The sequence below is a fragment of the Ziziphus jujuba genome, chromosome 1 (genome assembly GCF_031755915.1).
Source record: "Ziziphus jujuba cultivar Dongzao chromosome 1, ASM3175591v1".
Classification (NCBI taxonomy): Eukaryota; Viridiplantae; Streptophyta; class Magnoliopsida; order Rosales; family Rhamnaceae; genus Ziziphus; species Ziziphus jujuba.
Genome location: NC_083379.1, coordinates 4162468 through 4175811, shown reverse-complemented (window position 1 = coordinate 4175811; position 13344 = coordinate 4162468). Strand labels below are relative to the sequence as shown.

The 13344-nt window shown below is 34.8% G+C and overlaps 1 pseudogene; it reads left to right on the top strand.

The window, feature by feature from the left end:
* The first annotated feature begins 1038 nt into the window (after positions 1-1038).
* LOC112490137 (uncharacterized) lies at positions 1039-1893 on the top strand (annotated as a pseudogene).
* The last annotated feature ends 11451 nt before the right edge of the window (positions 1894-13344 follow it).

The window sequence follows — 13344 nt, the reverse complement described above, 5'->3', positions numbered from 1 at the left end:
AGCTGCTACACTTGGTAGTTGTAAAACCAAAAGGCTTGAATTTAGACCCAAAAAAAAAAAAAAAAAAGATTTTTTCAATAAAGTTTTAAATTTCTATAAGATGAATTTTATAATTAAAATAACAAATCAAAGAGAAATTTATCTCTTTGGATTTTGAAATGGTGGACTGGGATTGCTAGAAGGAGCAGAACATGAGAAAGAACTCATTATATTTTAAAATCTATAGAAGAAGAAGATAAAAAAGATATATATATTTTTTAAATTATGTAAATAGAAAAAAATCAAAAAGATAAAAAAACTTTTACTCATTTCACATAAAAATGCAATGCAGAAAGCAATTTTGATCGTGTGAAAAGAAGCACTCAACTAAGAATTATATTGTGTTTTATATATTGTCGTATATATATTAGATTGGATCATAACATGAGGAAGTTTCTAACGAGTACGCTACCTAAACTTTTTAAACGTGGTTTCAAAAAAAATAGAATATCAACGAGTGGGTCAATGCGTGGAAGGTGAAATTATAAAATGCATATGTGCAAGGCTTTAAGCATATCCAGAGGGATTGGAAGTGCTAGAGTCAAAAAATCTCAAGACTTTACAAGAAATTAAACTAAAAATCCAAAATTAGCCAAATATATATCATGCAACTGCCGAACTAAATTTGTCTAGGACAATACCAGAACTTTCTAATTTATCAAACAAGGAGTGCCCATGCCTAAGTAACCTTTTGATCTCCACTGCTCTGTAACGTAGTCTCTCAATCACCCTAACACTTCCCAATAATTTTTTAGTTTCTTTTATTATTATTATTATTATTTTAAGCGATTAAGTGCCATGCACGTGGATTAGATAAAAGACTTGCAAGTTAGCTATGCTGCCGAATTGGGAAAGTCAAAGGTTCATTAAAGAAATCCAAAAAAGTGTAATTAAAAGTCCTTATTGGCGATCAGAAATATTTATTAGAAAAAAAATGAATTTATATAAATAACCCGATAAAGTTGCCCAAATTTTCATATTGGGCACACCAGGAAAAGAAAAGAAACGAAGAAAAGTTATGGGTTTCGAAAAGCAGAACCTGGATTTGTTCCTAGTCCCAGGTGGATTGTTCCTCATGTTTTCCTACCATATCTTCCTACTCTACAGATGTCTGCATCTTCCTCATACCACTGTCATTGGCTTCGAAAACAATGACAAGAAAGCTTGGGTTGATAGAGTTAGGCAGGTAAATTTTGATTAAATTTAAACAATTTTAATTTATCCTCTAATACAAGTGCAAATTTAATCCCAAAACATGTCTACAAAACTTGTTCAAATATTCAATTTCAATCTCAGGTGGATAAAAGAGATGTTGGCACAGCTCTATCGGTGATCCAATCAAACACATCTGCAGCAACATTTCTATGTTCAGTCTCTTTGACACTCAGTTCTCTTATTGGTGCTTAGCTCGGAAGCTCATCGAAAGATAGCATCTTCAGGAGCTCTTTGATATAAGGAGACACAAGCGGAGCCACCATGTCCATCAAGTACATAAGTCTCTTGAGTTTTTTTATTCTTGCCTTCGCTTGCTTCGTTCAATCGGCTCGGCATTTTGTTCATGCCAATTATCTTATGAGCATGCCGTATGCTGATATCCCTGTTGAGAATGTGGAATTGGCTGTTATAAGGGGGAGTAATTTTTGGTCACTTGGACTCAGAGCACTTTGCTCTGCTCTGAATCTGCTGCTGTGGTTTTTTGGTCCAATTCCCATGTTTGTTTCCTCAATTGTTATGGTCACAGCGCTTTATCATCTTGACACTAACACCAGACCTTTACATCGGCATCAATATCCCCAAAAAAAAGTTGGTGTGAGAAGTACTGAGACGGCTATGACAATCAAGGTAGCAGCATAATAATATTTGAGAAGAAGACCCACCCAATTTTCAAACTGAAATTGAAGATTTAGACATGTTAATTTAGTTTGTGCAAATTAAGAATTGGAGAAACCTTGTTTGATCATTTAGAGTTGAAGAAAAAAAATTTTTTTTTTTTCTATTAAAATCTGTATACAATGTTGAATAAATTAAAGATTTGAAAAAATCATAAAGAAATTAATAAATATATATGTATATATATATATACCTTTTCTACTTTTTTTTTCTTTTTTAATGATCGAAATTTGGTTCTTTTTATATTTGGAATCCAAATTATGAAAATATTAAGCAGTCTTCTGTCCAACTTTCATGTAAATACCTCCTCTAAAAATCAACGCAGTGAGATGTGCATATAAATTCCAAATTACTCTGCTACATAGACAAACGTAGTTGGCACACGTTGAATATTGACTTAACTAGATAAAACTAATTATTTATGATCCAACAAGTTATACATTAAGGAAAAAATAAATGCAACTTGTTAATTTAGTAAAACATTTTATTATTATTGTTTAATCCATGAGTACATTGTCTTACAAGTCACCTCCACATTTTACTTGCAGCCTACGGCACAACCACAAGTTTTGTGGGGGAAAATGGGAAAAGAAGAAAGTACAAATAGTAAGATGGGAAAAATAGTAGATAGGAATGTGATAGAGCTAACATTCCTTTAGTCTTTAATTATGGCTTTGCTGACGGATACTTGTTTGGAAATTTAAACCTGACTTATCATTGTATTGAGGAAAAGTGTGGTTGTCATACAAACTAAAGATTAAAGTTAATTTACAATTATACAAGACATAATGGAATATGGATGATGGTGAAGTTAATTGTTTTAAAATTGAATTCATAAAAACTTAATTAGGTAGCATACTTTTTTGAGATTAAAAAGGTCAAGGGGATAAATAAAGAGATTTATCTGAAAATTACAAAATGGGGACGCAATCACAAGTCTGACGTGTACTGTTACTGTGAGATCCCACATCGATTGGAAAGGAAAACAAAGCATGGCTTATAAGCATCTGGATATCTTTTCCTTGCGAGGCCTTCCCATAAGGGAACGTAAAACTGTGCGGGCTGGACCCAAAGTGGACAATATCGTAATTGGACCTGGAAGCCTATGGTAGGTAGGGAGGTAAGGGTTGGAAGAGGATTCCCTCCTTAACCATTGCGAGGCCTTTTAAAACCTTGAGGGCTGGGTTGTAAGAGGATTCTCCAGGCCCAAAAAGGATAATATCAAAGACAATATCGCATGCAGATGGTCTGGGCTGTCATGGTGTTACCTAACATGCCTTAAGCTTATATAGATTGAATTTTTATTTTATTTTTTTTTACTATAAAACCATTTGTCTGATGACAAATAGAGAATTATAGAGCTGGATTAAATGCCTACACCAAAGGCGTTATGATTTCTGATCAATTTTAGATGACGCTCCAGCTTTTTCCCCCTTTTAGGAGAACAGAAGCGCAAATGTGGCAGCAGGACCATTAAGAAAATATGAATTATTATTAATTTTACTTATAACATATAATTTGTCATTATTAATCTTCATTAAGAACATAGTAACAATGGCGTATCATAATAATTAATATTATAGGTTATGCTATGTTTTTATGTGTCAGGATATGCGCAAGGTGTCAGGACTCGTCCAAAATTCTTCACCGGAACCTTAGACAAGCCTGATTCCAGGGAAACTCTACCGGATCCTCCAATGGAAAATCCGGCAGAACCTCCCCTAAGGGTTGAACTTACCACAATTTTTCTTGCACTGAAAATACACTTCTATATACACCACCTTATTCCTTCCACATTACTGCAATTTAAGTTCCACAACTGGCAGCACTTCAATAACAAATTATACAAAAGGCATATAATGGAATTAATTTAGTAAATAACCAATTAAGATATACCATTATAGATTCTCGTCCACCCACACCACCCACTTTGTGCTACACATGTCAAATACTCTTTAATTATCGTTTTACAAATATGTCAATGCGTAACATAGAAAGAAAGGTAAAAACAACATCACATTAACAATCAAAAACTATAACAAACATTTTAATAATGATGGTAATGATGTAACTTGCCTGAGGGCTATTATATTCCCATGCATATATTAATGTAACTTGCCTGAGGGCTATCTCACCTACCCAAAGGCTACCACTTGTCCGAGGACTATTATACTTGCCTGATGGCTGTCTTTCTTACCTGTAGGCTGTGATACTTATCCGAAGATACCATATGGTAGTAATAATAATAAAAACAATAACAAAATTAAAATTAAAGATCTCATAATAGTGTTAATAAAAATAAAAATAATAATCAATAATAACAACTATAATTATAATAATGATAATAATAGGAATTGGAATTACAATAAAAATAATCATTACAAATAATAATAACAATCCCGATAACAGTAACAATATTGATTAAATAAATAGTTAAATACAATTAATATTAATAAGAATATAATAACATCATTAAGAATATTAGTAAGAAATTAATTCACAAATAAATAACATAATATAAATACGTAAAATCATATCTTAAAATCTATAGCATAAAATGAAATATGTACGCTCGTAATGGAGATACGTACGATACCTTCTAACATGCTATGTGATCCATGATTCCAGCTGTCGCCGGCACTTTGCTACTAATACAAACCAGGATGGTTGCCTATATTGGCAGTCCGATCCCCTGGACTCATAGGTAACATGTAACACCCCGTCCCAAATCACATCGAAAATCGTGCACGTTAACCGAGGTTGACCGTTGACCGAGCGGGTCAAAAATTGACTTTTTGTTCCAGTTGAAATTTTGAGTTGACCAGGGTACCGTGGCGAAGTGCATGATGCCCCGAGTTCGTAGACTAGTAGCACGTCGAAAACGAAGCTACGGTTTGAAAGTTATGGGCAAAACAAGTCGAGGCGCGGAGTTGACTTTTTACCATTGTATAATTTTATTTTGACTATTGTATGGTTGTAAAGTACTCGTCAATACGAGTTCATAGACTAGCAGCACGCTTAAATCGGACATTTGGTTGAAAAGTTATGGACGTTTGAAGTTCGCCGGATACCGCAATATTTTATTATATCTGGCTTAAGTGCACAGTGATGCCACGTGTCAGCTTCTTATTGGTTCATGTGGAATGAACAGTGTCACACGGTGGCTTTTATTTGACAAAAACCTCGGGGAAGAGAGAGAAAGAGAGAGAGGAGAGAGAAAGAAAGAGAGAGTCCGACCGGCCACCGGAGTTTTTCAAATTTTCCGGCCGATTTACTGTACACATGCTGGCCAGCAAGAAGCCCCTCCCCATTTCCGGCAAAACCCCAAAATTTCACGGCCATTGGCCGCCGAACGCGCCCGGATCGAGGCAGCGAAGATCAGCGGTGATTTTTCCCTCCACCGCCGGTCACCGCCGATTGACCCATTTCCTACCATTTTTCGGCCACACGCGCCAGCCACCCTTCACCACCTCCTCAAGTCCGGCCTACCCACCAAATTTCACGGCCACCGGACCACCGACGCGCCAGGATCGGAGCTTTTTCCGACGAGGGGCCGAAATTCTTCAAACCGCGATTTCTCCGCCGTCTGGCCTCCGTTTGCCTCACCGTCGGTCTCGTTAGATTCCTCTCCCATCGAGCTACAAATCTGAAAAAAATCTCAGCCAACGGCCACCGTACGCGCCGCCGCCGGCGATGGTTGCCGGTGACCGCGGCGGCTCGCCGGAAGTTACTGTTCTGGCGAGTACCCAGTCTCACCGCCGGCCCATGTCCACTGTGTTCAACCTCCTGAACCCGAATCTGGCATCCGTTTCCGCCAATTCGCGACGGTTTGGGAGATTCCGACCACCTCGGGTCCGATCACCGAAAAGTAAGACCGAATCCGTGATCCTCATCACTCGAGCTTCGATTCGGTATATAACTCGCAACATTTAGATATCGTTTGGTGTTCGCTCCCCAGGTACCCATTTGGGAATTACCCGAATAAAATATTAATATATTTGGTTGGTACACTGTGGTTGTTTTAGGTGCGCGTACGAGTAGTGGAGTTGATCTTGCGGAGGATCTTAGCTGATTTACGCGCTTAAGATGAGTGACCCACCTTTAAAAAATATTTTGGGAATTTAATTATGTTTAATTGGTATTTAAATTATGCTCATGTGGTACAATTTGGTTATGGTTTTATTGTGGTTTAATTTATTTATTATTCATGAGCAAATTATATTTCGATAATATTCGTACGTGGTTTTAAGTATTATTTTCGGGCATAATTGGGTTAAATATTTTATGAAAATATTTGTTTAAATTCTATAAATTATGCCCGCGGTATTTTTATTGTTGAATCTCGTACTTCGAAAAAAATTGTGGTTTATTTGTTATCGATATTTCGTACCGATTTGTTGAGTAAAAATATGTGGGACGGTAAGTGTGAAAATTTAATATATTTCCCACGGTAATTTTGGAAAACGATACGGTTGGTTAATAATAATTATTTTAGACACATTCATACAGTATTGGTGTTCTGGTATAGTGAGTTGCCATTGGACCGTGGGCAGGCAAGTTTATTATTGGCCTCAGCCGCCCCCCTCCTTGGCCGGGATGATGGTTCAGCAGCGGTACTGTCGGGACGCCGAAGTGCCGTTTGCAAGTTTCTCTCTTTAATTCCCCGCCAGTCGGTGCTCAGGACGCTGGGTATCGGAGGGCATCACCGGTATATGGTGTGATGCGTCAAGTGTAGTTTTCAAATAAAGTTTAAAACCCCAAAGGTGTTTAAAAATTATTTATTATAATTTATTACATTTTAATTATATTGGGGTATGTATTTATTTATTTATTGTTTATCAAATGGTTTAATCCCTTGGTTTTCGGGAAGTATGTATGTCGGGTTTTGTGAAATTGTTTTAAAAGGGGAACATTTCAAACGGAGTGATTGGTGAGAGTTTTGAGGGAAATTATTATTTCCAACAGTTATTATTAATTATTTACTCATTGTTGGTATTTATTCAATTCCCTTAATTGTTATTATTATTATTTTATTATCATTAAAAGTGTTCAGTAGTTAGGGTCACTCATTGAGATGATTAGCATCTCACGTTTTTAAGTTCCGTTCCCTCAGGTGCAAGTGGTGATAGACGTTCTTCCGGAGCGAACCAATTTTCCGCTGCTATCGTGTTTCGAGAAGTACCTTTGTACTCATTCATTTCAGTGTATTATTATTCTTTCATCTTGTTGTATTTCTGTTGATTAGCACTTCATAAAGCTCTGTATACTATTGGGACACTTATGTTTTATTTATGCACTGGACTGTTGCTATTGTTATGAAGTGCTGTAAATTGTGGAATCAAATTGTAGTTTGTGGGAGGAATAAGGGGATGAGTATAGAAGTGTGTTTTCAGTGCAGGTGATTGTGGTAAGTCCATCCCTTAGGGGAGGCTCTGCCGGATTTTCCATATGAGGGTTCGGTAGGGTTTCCCTGGGATCAGGGCTTGTCTAGGGTTCCGGGGAGGAATTTTGGACGGGTCCTGACACAACATGATTATGGGGCTAGCTCTACATGGACCACATTGGTTCGCCGCCTCCGTATGGTGCAGTATCAAACAATATAACATACAAATATATGTACGAACATATATATAAAAAAAATATACTTGGTGCACCATACTATATACCAGTGGTGCCCGAAGGTACCTAGCGTCTCGAGCACCGACTGACAGGAGGTTAAAGAGAGAAACTTGCATACAGTCGCTTCGGCATCCCGACAGCGCCGCTGCTTAAACCATCATCCCGGCCATGGAGGGGGGCGACTTATGGCCAATATCAAACTTGCCTGCCCTCGGTCCGATAGCAACTCACAGGAGACATTACAACTTGCACGTTTATCATAATCACATATATAGTACAGAACATCGGTACGTGTATGGGTGCATCTAAAATAAATAACCATATTTATTATTAAAATACGTAATTTTTCCAAAATTCACCGTGGGAATTATATCATTTTTCAAATTCACCATCCCACATTTTTCTTAAATAACACCAACATAAATCCATCGATAATAATATACAAATAATTTTTTCCCCAAATCATAAAATCAATTAAATAATATTCCAAGGGCATAATTATATAATTTGAAACCACCAAACTTAACCAATATTTTCCTTGAAATATTTAAAGCCAAATCATGCCCAAAAATAATACTAAAATCCAAATACACTTAATTGAATGAAAACACATTGCTCATACGTAATGAATACAATTAAATCACAGTAATAAAAATCAAGAATTCCTTAATAAACCAAATTTCCATGTAGCATCAATAAACATAATAAAATTTAAATCATAATTTCATAAAATTAGTCTCTTCCACAATAATTCAATTCAACACATAAAATTCATTCTTCAAATATTTAATTAACACAAAATATACTTAATTTAACAACCCAAATAAAAATATGAGGCAATATATATACTAAATCAACATAACTTAGCATCATAAATTTAAATAGCAGTTTCTTAAATATTAAACACATATGATCTAATAAATTCTATATAACGAATTTATTTAAATCAAATTAAAATAACACATTAAAATCAAATAACAATATCTCTTAAAACTTAAAACATATATGATATACTTCAAAATTTTAAATGATATAGAATACATATGTATAAATGTCTTGATGCACACAAGTACATAGATATATATATTCACACACACACGCACATATATATATCCACATATATATAATTATGTATTTTCATATAACATCACACATCTCCATATATACATATAAATATATATATATATATACATACACATATGCATCCTATGTTTACCGTACATGTGTATATATATATATATATCAATCTATACACATGCTAACTATAATTTTTGTATAATAATTCCAATCAACATAACAAGTAAACTCACAAAATCTATAAAAAATCCTTTTACACCTTCTGCTTAATATTATCAACATTGTCCACTCTAATTTAATAGAAAATCAGATGAACCCGTATGGCCTAAACTGCAAATTTGGAATTTTTCAATATCTTGACAATTAATTCAAATTAACCATTCCTTTAGCCTCTAACAATCATTAAGAACCCAAATGTAATGGCAATTGGCTAAGGACTTGTCCAATCTCTATCCAATTTCAACATAAACACAACCTAACCCCATCAATGGCAACTTCCTAATTACTCAATTATAATTCACATTCTAGCTACCAATTTGAAGCTTATGATGAGAGCATCCAGAAGATACCTTCAATTGGTCCAACCGTCGCCAGAGGTCGCCGGAATCCTACCGTGAAGTTGCTGCCGAAACGGTCTCTTGTCATATCTCACGACTGAGCCAGATTTGAGCCAATCCAAGCTTGAAAACGGATTCAGGGGGCCCAAATTCATGGGAAAAGACCAGTCACGCCGCCGATAGCCCCAGAAAACTGGTCAACAGGGAGGACGCCAGCCGCCAATGTTGGGCGCTGATCCCAGCGGGTCCGTCGGCCAACCGGCCGGAGAATCGACAGCTGAGCTCGCCTGGCCATGGGCTGTCCCGTCGCCTAGCACGTGTGGCCATCCGATGGCCGGAAGAAAAAATGCAGACCAAGAGAGAGGGACCCGTCGGGAGGAAGAAGAAGAAGAAGGTCCCGTGTTTTTCCCCCCTTTTTTCCCACATGGGGAGAAGAAAAGAAAAAGAAAAAAGAAAAAGAAATAAAAGAAAGAAAAGAAAATAAATAAACAATTATATAAAATAATATTATTATATAGAATAATAATAAAATAATACTGTATTTGAAAAGATTTGCAGGTCCATAACTTTTCAACCAGATGTCCAATTTAAGCGTGCCGCTAGTCTACGAACTCATATCGATGAGTACTTCACAACCATGCATGAGTCAAAGCTCAACTTTGCATGAACAAAAAGTCAACTCGGGCATCCCTTGGACAGTTTAGACCTCAACTTATTTTGCTCATAACTTTCAAACCGTAGCTCTGTTTTCAACGTGTTATTAGTCTATGAACTCGTGACAACGTGTATTTTTTAACGGTACCTTAGTTAATGTGAAATTTCATCAGGAGCAAAAAGTCAACATTTGACCCCTTCTCGGTCAACGACTGTCAAACCCAGTCAACCTTGGTCAAATTTGAAAAATTTCCGGTGTACTTCGGGACGGGGTGTTACACAAGGCTCTACCAGCTCCTAGCCCAACGTAGCTGGACTTTCTAGCAACAAAAATATATCTTGTTTTCGCTTTCCTTTTCTTCTCATTTTTATTTATTCTCTTTTCCCTTTTTTTTTTTAAAAAAGAAATGATTTATTTTCCAGTTTCTCCATAATTTCCAAACCACCATCGCCTATAAGCATAGTTAGAATGCTTGCGTAAAATTGCATTCATAGAAAAATATTTCCCTTGTCTCCTTTTTTTATTGCAAAGAACTAGACACATCCTTAGAGCATTCCTAAGTGGCTCTTTATCCATTATAAATTCTTTATTTTGAAGAACTAATATTTAAAAACAAGCTCTAACCCACTTTGTATTTTGACTTTTTAAAATACAGAGTGGGTTTGGCTCTCCAAATTTGAAAAGTAAGAAACACTCTTTATATCTAATATTATATTAATATTATTTAATGCTTATCAAATTCCAAGACTATTATATTACATTAATATATTTTAAAAATATTTATTGTCAAAAACAAAAAAACAAAAAGGAAGGAAATAAACATAACAATAAATGTTTATTTAAAAAATAAAAATAAAAGAGTGTGATACAAAACGTATTGTTAGAGAAGTTTTAAAAGTTCCACTCTTTATATTTAAAGATGCTTTTTGTTATATAAAAGATGCTTTTTATACTCAAAGAGTTCCTTGGAGATACTTTTAAAAGCTAAAACACATTATTTATGTACCAGTAATATATACTTTCCACGCGTAATTATGAAATCACCAAAACTTCATAAAGAAGTACTTATAAATCTATAAATCTATAATACCTATAAATCTATACCAAAATAAACTATTATAACATTGCTTTAACAAAAAGAATAATCAGCATATTAGGACCAAATGATAATGGATCAGGAACAAATAAATCTTCTTCTTTTTTTTTCTTTTTTTTCTTTTTTTTTTTATGGCTGTGAGCCTGGATTATTTTAGACTAATTTATCAGCTATCATTGTTTTAGATATTCCAAGAGCAAAATTATTTTGTTTTTGAATAATAATTTTTGGTAAACAAAATTTATGTTTTGTTGGTCAACTGGAATTGATTTGGAAACAGCTGTGAATATTTTTCTACATTAGTTTTTTTATTGATTATTTCAAATATTTTACAATATTTAAGCAAATAATATAATATTATAGTATTATCAACATCCTTGATTCAAATAAACCCATGTTAACTAAATTCCCACAAACAAGAATACATAAATGGTAGTATAACAAAATAAAAAAATTGGTAACTGACAAATTCATTTTATTTATTTAGTTTTTTAGTTATTATTTTCCTTTTTTGTCTGTATTTTAACAAATTTATTTAAAATTACGTGCACATGTGTAATCACAAACCATAATAATTGATCAATTATAGTTTCCCTTAGCTTAATATGCAAGGGCATGTGATACGAACCTAAGACGACCTGTTCCTAAACCTGTATTATATTAGCCCAGATCTAATTAAGTTCAATTTTTAATGGATTGACCTCTACCCCTAACCAACCTGTGATTAGAAACCTTGGTATAGTGAAGACGCTACAAGAGGTGATGGAAGTCCTATTGATAAGTCAAACTAAAACACTAACTCTCTAATGGTGTTTTAGGTATTCAAAGATAATAAAGAGAATTCAATCTCACAAATTAGTTTTTGTATAAAATTCAAGCTTCATTCTTATTGAAAAATAAGCCTTTAAATAGGCTACAAAGTCATAAAATAAAATCCTAAAACTAAAGGGAAAACCGGCCATACAAAGTGGTTTCCTATGGTGGCCGAAATTCTCACTTCTTTCCTAAACTAATTTTGGTTAATTACTTCCTTTATTTTGAATTAGGAATTAATTAATCTACAATGAAAATATTAAAATAATAACTCTCCTAAACTTATTTGTCCAGCAAAAAAATAAAAATAAAAACCAAAAAAGTAATGGTAATTTCCTAAAACAAAAAGTAAAATTAAATTAGGAAACTAAAATACTAGCTTTTTGGCTAAGCTGACTTTGACCATTCTTTGATCAATTTGAGCTCCAAATCAGTTTCAATATGCTTTTTAGGATGCCAAATAAGCTGACCATGAAGTCCCACACGTTTCCCTTGCTTGAAAGAAAGAGCAAAAACCAACTCAGCAAAATACAGTAAAGCCAGCAAGAAAACAACAAAAATCCGACCAAATTTCTCCTTATGCACACACCCCTTTTTTGAATGGTTTTGAAGCTGCCTTGACTTGATTCCATATCCTCTTATACATATGTATTGAATCCATGAAGCATTGGACTCATTTCATGCTGCTCGGACACCTTAAAAGTACCAAAACCGCTATTCGGGTCTGTATCGGCTTCCACCACTTGTATGCTCAAAACAGGTATTGGTTCCTCGAGAATAAACATGCCCTCTTGAGAATGGATTATGCCCTGGATAAAAGCAGTAAGCTGATCCCTAAACCTCTTAGCTTGAGCTCTAGTGATTGGTCCGGTCTTCATTCGTATTGGGGTCAGTAACCCAGTAGGTTGTCGGTTGTGCGGGCACAAACTGATTTGCATCATTCCCCTGCTCTTGAAAAAGATTTGTCCTCAAATCAAGATCATCACCTGCAGAAAAAGGAGATAATTCAGCAATATTAAATGTGGCATTAACGTTGTACTTACCTAGTAAGTAAAGTTTGTCTGCATTTTCATTTATTCGCTCCAAAGTTTGAAAAAGTCCATCCCCTCGAGGCATAAGCTTTGACTTTTGTTACTTTGGCAACCTTTCCTTTCTTAAGTGCAATCAAATTCAATCTCCTGGGTCAAACACTAAAACAAAAAATTCTAAAAATACATGCTCATTATGGTAAAAATTACACTTTTTAAAGTTAGAAATTAATCTCTTCCAAATTTTTAAATTTTCACAAAGTAAAGCTCTCAACAAGGCAGATAAAATTCTATACAAAAGAAACATTTTTAAATAAGCATCTTTATGATTCATGAATAGCAATGGTTTCTTACGCGAGATAGCTTTATTAACATCCCCAAAACTCAAATAAAAAATTTTATTTTTCTTTTCTTTTCTTTCTTTTTCTTTCTTCCCCTCGGTTTGGCTCTCACTCTTGGCTTTTCTCACTTCTCTCACACTCTTGGGTTTCTCTCCCCTTCTCACCTCACTTTCGGCTTTCCCATGATTTTTCAACTCAATTTGATTCTTAAAGCACTTACCTGGTTGGT